General features: G+C 38.8%; 1 pseudogene across 1 annotated transcript; it reads right to left on the bottom strand.

Annotated features, from left to right (window-relative positions):
- Window positions 1-1,838: 1,838 nt before the first annotated feature.
- On the bottom strand, window positions 1,839-3,865 carry LOC145039121 (small ribosomal subunit protein eS27y pseudogene; annotated as a pseudogene). Its single transcript, XR_013679744.1, has 2 exons — window positions 2,721-3,865; window positions 1,839-2,248 (listed from the first exon to the last, which is right to left on the bottom strand). The product of XR_013679744.1 is annotated as a small ribosomal subunit protein eS27y pseudogene (transcript).
- Between the last annotated feature and the right edge of the window lie 5,995 nt (window positions 3,866-9,860).

Raw genomic sequence — 9,860 nt, 5'->3', positions numbered from 1 at the left:
CAGCTCTTTTACAAAAAGAATCTTCCTGCATATTGCATATTTACAACTTTGCCATTAAACATGTTAACAGATTCTGAATCTCTTTCTCTATTATATAGAACCAAATTCCAAGAAAAAGCTATGGTCTCAACATCTACGCTTAAATTATTTGTAGCAACATCATCACCTGCAATCTGAGAAAAAAATGAACTTTTAATTGACTAAAGCAGACAAACCAATTAAAATGTGGAAAGAAGACGAAAATGCCACTCTAGAAACTCACCCGGTCAACTTCAAACCCCCGAAAGATATCCATAGGTTTTAAACATGGAGGGGCATTTTTGGAAGTTTTTGTTTTTATTTGTTGTAATGTTAAAAAAAGTTTAGTTTTGGGATATTTGATAAAAAAAACCATACAGTATTAATTATTTGGTAGTGAGATGAATAAAATTGTTATAAAAATAATAGAACCATTCATTATTTTCATTTATTATTTATATATATTTTTGTGATATATGCTTATCTTCCGCCAATTTCTCAGCCTGAAGATTACCTCTTTGTAGTTCAAGATTTAAAGTTTGATTGGGTGTTACACTTTAGATTCTGGCCTAATAATAATAGTAGAATGTATGATCTAGAAGGAGTCACTCCTTGTATACAGTCGATGCAGTTGCAAGCTGGTAATACAGGTAAAAGACATAAATGCCCTCATCTTCATCTTCATCTTTTCTTTTTCTTTTTATTAATACTTGTGGTCATCTTCTTAGCTATTCATTTCTTTTTTTTGGTTCAGTAACATTTAGTAGGTTAGAGCCTAAAAGAAAACTTGTGATGGGATTCAAAAAAGCATCACCCTCTTCTCCATCCTATCATGTCAGTCTTTTTCCTTAACCAATTTCTCGGTTGTATAAAAGACATAAATGCCCATACAAATTTTGTTTATGTTGCTCTAATGTTTCTTGACTGCAGGTCACTGAGGTTTCTATTCATGAAGAACCTTCGAAGGGTAGTTTCGGAAATAAGTCTAAAAATTCAGATGGGACATGAGCAGAGGTTGATAAAATTGCTAAAAGGAAGAAGGGGGGAAAAGATGTGTTCAAATAGCAAACATTGGGACAGCTGGGTTTTTTTCTAACCTGTTAAAGATTTGGAGTTGGCGATTTTTGATTTTGGAGTACTCCTTTGATTGGTTCGGCTTTATTTGGGTTAGATTCTGGGTTGTTAGTTGTAATAGAAAATGGTTTAGAGAATGGTTATGGATAGGTTAGTGTAGTTTTTAGTTTGTGGTCGGTTTTTTATTGTAAGTTGCTCTTTTTATTCTTTTATTCTTTTTTAATAAATTTTGCCTGAGAATTTGTCTCTTTCAGAAAAAAAAAAAAAAAAACTAGATCTTTGATGTAATACCTTCTCAAATGACACATTTTCTCTTAGTGCCTTCAATGTAGTGATCCCATAATTGACCAAACCACCAACACATGTCGGATCAATCTCCGCCAGTGCACGCAAAGTCAAGGCTGACTCAGACCGTACCTACCAATCATGTCAGATTAAATATGAAATTTTCTATTTATATTAACTTCAAATTTGGTGCACCTTCACATATTTTTATTGCAACATTTACCCATTCACTCGTTCCTTTAGAGTTTAGTTATATATATGACTAACTATGTTATCATCTATAATAATTAGCCTAAAAACTAATTAAAAGTTAATAAATATTATTATCGATAAGTAAGAAAATAATAAATAAATAAAACATATATTAAGATTATTAAATGAATTTTGCTTCCATTTGTAGAGATACAAAAAGTCAAATGAATTAAAAGTCTTTCTATATCTCTAACCATTGAGATAACAAAGTTCAAAAGTAAATACGGAATACTAAATCATGTGGCTGTCACTTTAACACATATGCATTTAAATTTTTGAAGAGTGCAAATACATATGAGAGAGCTAGAGAGACTTCTGGAGTCTGGAAGATGCCGACGAGACCTCGAAAACAACAAGATGAACAGACGAGACCTCGGACACAACAAGACGAGCATCTTGAAGATACCTGGCCTGAAATGTTGAAAAAGGAAAACCACCAGATAGTTGATCCAATAGAACAACAACAACCAGAGAGTAGGCTTTTGTACGTTAGTTTCCGAGTTTTACCAAAATGCCCTTTAATAAAAAGTCTATATAACCATCTTCTGATGATAAAAAAACCCAAGTACCGTCCATACAAATTGAATCTCTGCCAACTATGCACTTGACTAAAATACCCCTGCATCAAAACCCAATTATCAATACAAATGTAATACTATAAACATTCAGCTTGCTATGAAAACCTTGACAAATACTAAGATAATCTCACGAAAACCAATTCTTTCTTTGATATGTATGTGTTTTATTTGAACAAATGTTTGCACTTATAGATCACATACATCATTCCTATACCTTTCTATTACAGTCAGTCCTTAACAGTAACTGACATGATAGGCAAAAGAAACCAACTGATAAACATAGCAGAATATGCTTTATGAAAACATACATATGAACATGGAAGTTTAAAAATCCATTCTTGGATCCGATACCACCAGTCATCAACAAAAAATTCAGAGAAACTTTTAAAAATATGTACGTAATAGAAGCTTAATAGTGAGAAGGCGGTCTGATGAAATGATTCAAACACAATCCCTAACTTTAAAAGATGATAGTTGGGGTCCAACAAGAAAAACCAGAATAAAAGACTCAACTTGTAACGTTTTAAGTAATAGCACCGAAGCAGCTTCTGATTAACCAGCCATAAAAGTAAGAAATAGGATTAGTCTCCTTCCTTCTAAAAGAACACCCTTTTGTAAGTCTTGCACGACCACCAATCAGCTGGCACAACACCGTCTGACAATTTCCACACACCACCACCGTTTGAGAGTGGCTGAATACGGTTGTTATGTTGAAACAAACCTGGCACTTAAAATCCATGAAGAAAGAGTTTGGAGATTGAACAAGTCGTTTGAGCTTTTGATTCCTCTTCGCCAACTCATCTGGGGGATTAAGCAAATCAACATCGTTTGGCAAAACCATCTTGTTTCGAGATGTATGTGAATCAAGAAGTCTTGGATATCAAAGAATAGAGCCGCGCAGCAAAAACCTAAAAGAAAAAAAAAGAGAGTCAATTAGAATCCAAGCATGAAGTGTTAAATTGAAGCACGAGATGAACAAATAAATCAAGTCCTTTAGCCTTCAATTCAACTAGACAAAATATGTAGCCAATAGGGAAAGTCGGTGACATGAGGAGGTGGCGGCAAAGGGATATGTACAGGTGGCGAGCAGCTTCATCCAACATTGTTGTAATCATTATCTAAGGAGGAAAAGTAAACGCCTAGACTGAAGGGTAAATATTTTCATCTAAATAGAAAAGGGTATTAAGAATTGTGAATGGGAAGTATAAAGCTAACAGTCGATGTGGGGAGAAAGAAGATGATGGCGTCAAGAAGCAAGATTAGGGCAAAGAAGGATACGAAGGGAAGGAGAAGATCCGGGGTTTCAAATTTTGGGGGATTTCCTTTCCCTCTAAACACTACACGAGAAGATGCTCTGCTGCAATGGTTGATTTTAACCTAGATACAGTAAGATATTAGAACACGTCAAAGAGTAGGGGGGTAGATTTTTTTCATTGCCAAAAATCTAAGTGTTATGTGAGAGATTATGAGAGGTGAAAAATTAGTCTGGTTTTTAGGGTAATGAATAAGGTTGTGGTTTGTTGGTGGAGGCGGGGGAGAAGAAGATAGCTTCGGCGAAGGTCAGTGGGTGTGTCTAGGGGTTAGATAGAGGGGAGGTAGAGAATGGCTTTTTGCGATCCAGAGGAGAGAGTGTAGAAGCGGGGTATTCAAAATTTTAGAATTTTAGAGACCCCCCTTTAAAAACGCGCGTTTAGTTAAAAAAATATAAAGCGAAATTTTCAGATGGCACTCACTTAAAATATGCGCCTTTCGTGTTTTTAATTTTGTTTTGTTTGGCACAAATTCTAGGGCACGCACAAATACGTGTCCTCTATCCTTTAAATTTTAGAAAATTGACAGTACTTTTTAGGACAGGTGCAAATCCGCATCCTCTATCAGTGTATGTCATTATTTACGCGTCGTAAAAGGCTGTTTTTCTAGTAGTGTGAAATGTTTTGATCACTTATAAAAGACATAAGCAATCTTTTGAAAGATGTTTATAACAAACATTTACACAATTAACATTGTGTTCAACATGTATCCCCCCCCCCCCCCTAAAAGCATTTAAAACAGTTAAAAGATTCATTACAGTGTATGAACTCACCTTAAGTGGGTGATTCAAACGAATATGCGCGTAAGGATGAGAAGTTCCACAAATGAAATCCCGAGACTTAACGAGTCCTAAATGACATATAATGGCATATATTGACATAAATATAGTGTTTAGAAGCAACCAAATGCAAGGAAACACCTCATGGGACTAGGAAAAACTTGGACCAAGTGTTAGAATCACATATGATTCAACTAAGGGGAGTGTACGGCCAATTTGAAGAGTGTGCGGCCATGGGTGTACGGACAGGGAGTGTATAGCTGCACACTCATGGTAATGAGTGCACAAAAGTGTTTTCCAAAGGTAGGTAGGCTTGTGGGACGATTACGCAATAAGTGGTGAAGCTAGAATTTCATTTTGAAACCCCTTTAAGGCTGTTTTGAGGGGTGTACAAACACACATGGGTGTGCGGCCGCACACAACATATGATCATGAGTTCTAGGCATTTTCAAGGACTTAAAATAGTGTTCTAAACAAGATTCAAGCATTGGGAAAGATTACTTACGATCTGGAGGCGCAAGAAGGCTCAAAATCACCAAGAACAAGTGTGTGTTCTTGGTGAGATTTGAATATCTAGTCAAAAGATGATTTCCAATGAATGAAATCAAAGGGTGTTACTAGGTTAAGAGGAATAACAACAACTCAAAATGGAAGAAAGCATAAATTCTTGAAGATCGGGTGAGAATCTTGATGATAGTTGAGAGAAAACTCGATGTTCTTGACTTGGAAACTGAAGAATGGCTTATAAATGAAGGGATAACATACTTAGGGAGAGGTGTACGGCCCAACATGGGTGTACGGCCTTACACTCATATGTACAGCCGTACACTCCCTCAAATGGAATGTTGGGCTTGATTTTGGTGCTAGACGTGTACGCGACCCAATCCTATACTCAATGCTTAAATGTACTAAGATTTGAACCTTTGAATGGACTCTAAACAAGGCGAAATGATAGTAAAAACAAGTCTGACACTTAGTTGAGTTGACTGGCAGGGCTTATAAGGCAATAATTTTTGAGTTGTCACATCATCCCCGCGTTAGAAGGAATTTCATCCCGAAATTAGCTTTCTTTGAAGTACTACTGGGGTTGCGCTTCTATGATTTGCAGAATACCCACTCGTAGACCTCGCAACTTTTCCCTAGTGTTCATGATAGGACTCATACTCGGTCCCTCTATCATTACCTCATGTATACAAGTTGCATATAATCAGGATTAGTTAGACGGTCGGATGTGCGACTCTGCCCCAGGTCCACTACCAAAAAAGGAATAGGAGATAGAGCGAAAACACACATACTAAATCTATGTAATCATAATCATATACCACCCTCGCATATATACTGAATAGTAATAGGTTGGCTGTATTCGTCCTTAGCCTCTGTGTTCGAACTTGGTCTGTTGGGCGAGTGGTATTTCGGAAAGGTCTGCGGAACATATGACGACAAGGCTTCGAAGGACAAAGTATCCTTCGTATGAGTACTTTGGTGTTTAGAATACAAAAGACAAAACAAAGGTTTAGGTCGGACTGTCGATACGAATGACAAAGGTTTCGTGAGCTTCACGGTCGAAACATATGAACCTAGTATGGTGAGGAGCACGCCAATTCATGACAAATGATAGTAATAGACTCTTTACTGAACAAACTTTTGGCTGATTTGAAAGAAACATCTGTTATATGATGATGTACTCCTAGTGTGTTCAACAATGTACTCTTTGTAAATGTTCTAGTGCATTCTATTTTCCCCCTGATGTTAACACTTCTCTGTATCGTACCGCGATGAGCGACTACATACTATGAAAGTGTTTTGATAACTAGTGTCAATAGTTTATACTATGATTGCCTTTCACATACTAGTTATGAATAATTAGGATGAATAAGACAGTCGACTAAGTAACTCTGCCTCAAATCCACAACCAAACAAGGAATAGGAAATTAAGGCGAAATCACTCACTCTAAGTCTGCAAAATCTTAGCTATGTACAACCCTGATGTATATGCTAAGCCATCATAGCTTCTCTGAACGGGTCTTTTAGTTCTCTTGAATACTCTAACTTGTTTCTATAAGTGAGTTATTATAGTTTCTTTTAAGTGTGTACCCCAAGTTTTAATCTTATATAAATATAAATTAATTTTTAAAAGTAATTACTATTTCGAAAACATACCGCTGCTCGCTAGCGACTCCGGGGTTGATTCTCCTGTGGTGATCATCTGAATTCGTCCATCCACTCCTAAGTTCTTCATTATCAGGCAGTGCTTCTGTTAGTGTCCAGACTCACCATAGCCATAACATGCTTGGTTTTCTTCAACTCCGGGGATTTAGGATATCGATTGAGTCGGTGCCCAGCAGAAACGGACTGTGTGTGTTGATGTATATTGTAAAAGTCGAATAGAGTGTTTTGTGTAGTTTTGCATTTTATGTTATTTTACTAAGTCATCTTTTATGCGAAGTTAAAATGTATAGACTTAGTATATTTTTTGTTTGTTCCCTATAAATAGGGACTTAGGCTAGAAGTAGAGTAACAATGCTAGAACTCACTTCTGCTTAATTTTGTAATCAGTCTTAATCAATATGAGATCTGATTAATATTTACTCTTTGTGTTCATCATCTTCAATCATTCAAATCTATCTTTTCTTTTCTAAATTCTCGATAACAATTCTCATCAATTGGTATCAGAGCAGGATTCAAACTGCTTAGATCTGATTTTCGTATAAGAATCATTTGTTTTTTGAGTTACAAATTTACTCAAAATTTTCCGCACATTTTTGGTTTTGAAAATCACTTTTGATCTTCAGATTTGAATTGATTCTGCATTTGCATTTTTAAGTCGAGTAATCAATTAATGATTTGTGATCAATTCGTTTGATAAAATTCTGAAATTCACCAAGGTTTCAAGTTTTCAGATATTTTCTGTGTTCATCAATGGCGAACTTCAACATGAATTCAATGACTTCTTTCTCTCACTTGCTTGGTTCTTCAACCAAAATTCCAATGTTAATTCCAGAATACTATGATCAGTGGGCTGATAGAATGGAAGATTACTTAAATGGAATTGATGAAGAACTTTGGAAGTGTATTGTAACGACCCTAAAATTTAAGACCAAAAATTTCTTTTAATAAATCATTACTTAAAGTAAAGTCATCATTCCAAAACATAATATGAGTATAAGTTTTCAAAACACATGTTCGTTATCAGAGTAAACATTCCCAGGCTGTCTAATCTATGGTGTGTGCCATGCGATCACCCCGAGCTCTTTCCTCCGCTACCGGAAGTACCTGAAACCAAAACTGAAAACCGTAAGCACGAAGCTTAGTGAGTTCCCCACCCTACCACGTACCATGCATAACCACATACTGCAAATACTGGGCCACACCCCCTATCTTGGGCCTCGCCCCCTACCTCGGGCCTCGCCCGCTACAACGGCCTCGCCGCTCCAGGCCCCGCCTGGCTTCGAGCCCCGCTCGGATACAGATCTGTTTTACTTAGGCCTCGCCTATCACAGGGCCTCGCCCGTCAAAAAATAATAACACATAAACATTTCACAACACATAACTGACACATGCAACTAGATCTGTCCTAAGGCCTCGCCTATCCTGGGCCTCGCCCATGTCCTGCTACGAATGAGTCATGGAACCCCGTCCATGCTCCTAACGGCAGTGAGGTACGGGCCTAGCCCACTCTCACTCCTGTTCTAGTTCGGGCCTCGCCCCTAATCTGCTACTAGTGAGATATGGAACCCCATCCACACTCTGCTATTGGTGAGATACAGGACCAGGCACATACATGTATCACACAGACAACAAGTATAAACTATCATATATAAAAAATTCCTTGGGCACCCGCCCGCTCTTACTGGACCTCATCCTGCAAACAATACTAGCATACTGTGCCTAGGGCTAACCCCCGGGTCTTCTACTCATAACTACATGGGCCGGCATTGTGTCCTTAGACCCATTCACACAAAGGGAAACTCACCTGCACTGGCTGAACTTGCTGATGCTCTCACTAGTTTCTGCCTAACAACTCACGGAACTCCTGCTCCTCTTGCTCCTCGAACTACCAATATCAATGCAACACTGAGTCTAACTGGCCCCCGAAAGCCAACCAAGTCCACCCTCGTCCAAGGTCAAAGTCCTGGTCAAAGTCAACCTTCCAGGTCAACCCTACTCGCCGAGTCACCCTACTGACTCGCCGAGTTCAAAATGATCAGATTCCTTCCATTCCTGACTCGACTCGCCGAGTCAGTCCATGACTCGCCGAGTCTACCGATTTCTGAGTCCAGACCTATCCAACTCACTGAGCCTCCACCCGACTCACTGATTCGAGTCACAACTCGAAGGGTTTGGGGTTTCGCGACCTGACTCGCCGAGTACAAGGCAATCTTCATACGACTCGACGAGTTGTTCATCTCACTCGTCGAGTTTCTCCACAACTTCATGCTACTCGCTGAGTCCACTCAATGGACTCGCCGAGTCCCTTCAGATCTCCTTACATGCAGAGGATTTTAGAGTCATGCATGGACTCCAAACTGTAGATCTACCCTTCCCAAGCCTATTCCACACGTAAAGTTGCAAACTTTACGTGTAGAGAAGGAGATCTAGGCAAAATATGCCATAAACTAGGGTGTAAGGCCAAGGGGCTTCAAAATCGACTTAATGGCTGATACTTTATGCTTCTCCAGGCCTTAACACACTTGGATCTGGAGTAGCAACTCCAGATCCGGCTTCTAACCCAAAATAATAACATTATGGCAAAAGAGCCCCAACAACCACACATAGATCTAGGTGCAAAAAGGGTCCAGGAACTAGTTTATTACCTCCAAGTGCTCAAAATGAACTCACAATCCCAAATCTATAGCTCCTTCTTGCTCCTCCAAGTTCCTTCTTCCTTTTCCAAGCTTTAATGCACCTTCCAAGGCTCAACTACGAGATGTGACGGCTAGGGTTTGATATCCAGGGCTAAAGAGGCAGTAAGGAACCCTAGGAAGAAGATTAAGACATTTATATAGGCTCCAAGTCCCGAATTTAGGGTTTTCCACGCACAGACCAGACTCGCCAAGTCACCTTGACCGACTCGCCGAGTCGGTCGCTTGCACCTCGACCCGGATCCCGCTCAGACTCGCCGAGTCCCTCCTTGCACTCACCGAGTCGGCCCTTAAATTAGGGCCTTTCTTTCCTTTCTTGGCCTTTGAAACTTTGGGTGTTACATGTATCGATGGAACAGTACTAGCTCCTGCTAATGTTCAACCAATTGGATCATCCATTACATCTACTGATGTTGAAGAACAACGAAATCGGTTGAAGAAAAATGAAAAGAGATGCATGAGAGAACTAAGAGGTGCTCTACCTCCTGTGGTTTACAATTACATTCGTAGTTGTAAAACAACAAAAAAGATCTGGAATACTCTAAAAGAAAAATATCAAGGTAGTGAAAAGACGAAGATCAACTCTGTGAAGCAATGCCTGGTTGAACTGAAGGAATTCAGACAAAAGGATACAGAAACTCTAGAAAATTGTTATGATCGTCTGAATGAGCTTATGTTTCGCTGCAATAGGTATGGTATTAC

This window comes from Lactuca saligna, chromosome 4 (assembly GCF_052625555.1).
Source record: "Lactuca saligna cultivar CGN05327 chromosome 4, ASM5262555v1, whole genome shotgun sequence".
Taxonomy (NCBI): Eukaryota; Viridiplantae; Streptophyta; class Magnoliopsida; order Asterales; family Asteraceae; genus Lactuca; species Lactuca saligna.
This window is presented reverse-complemented; position numbering and strand designations above follow the sequence as displayed.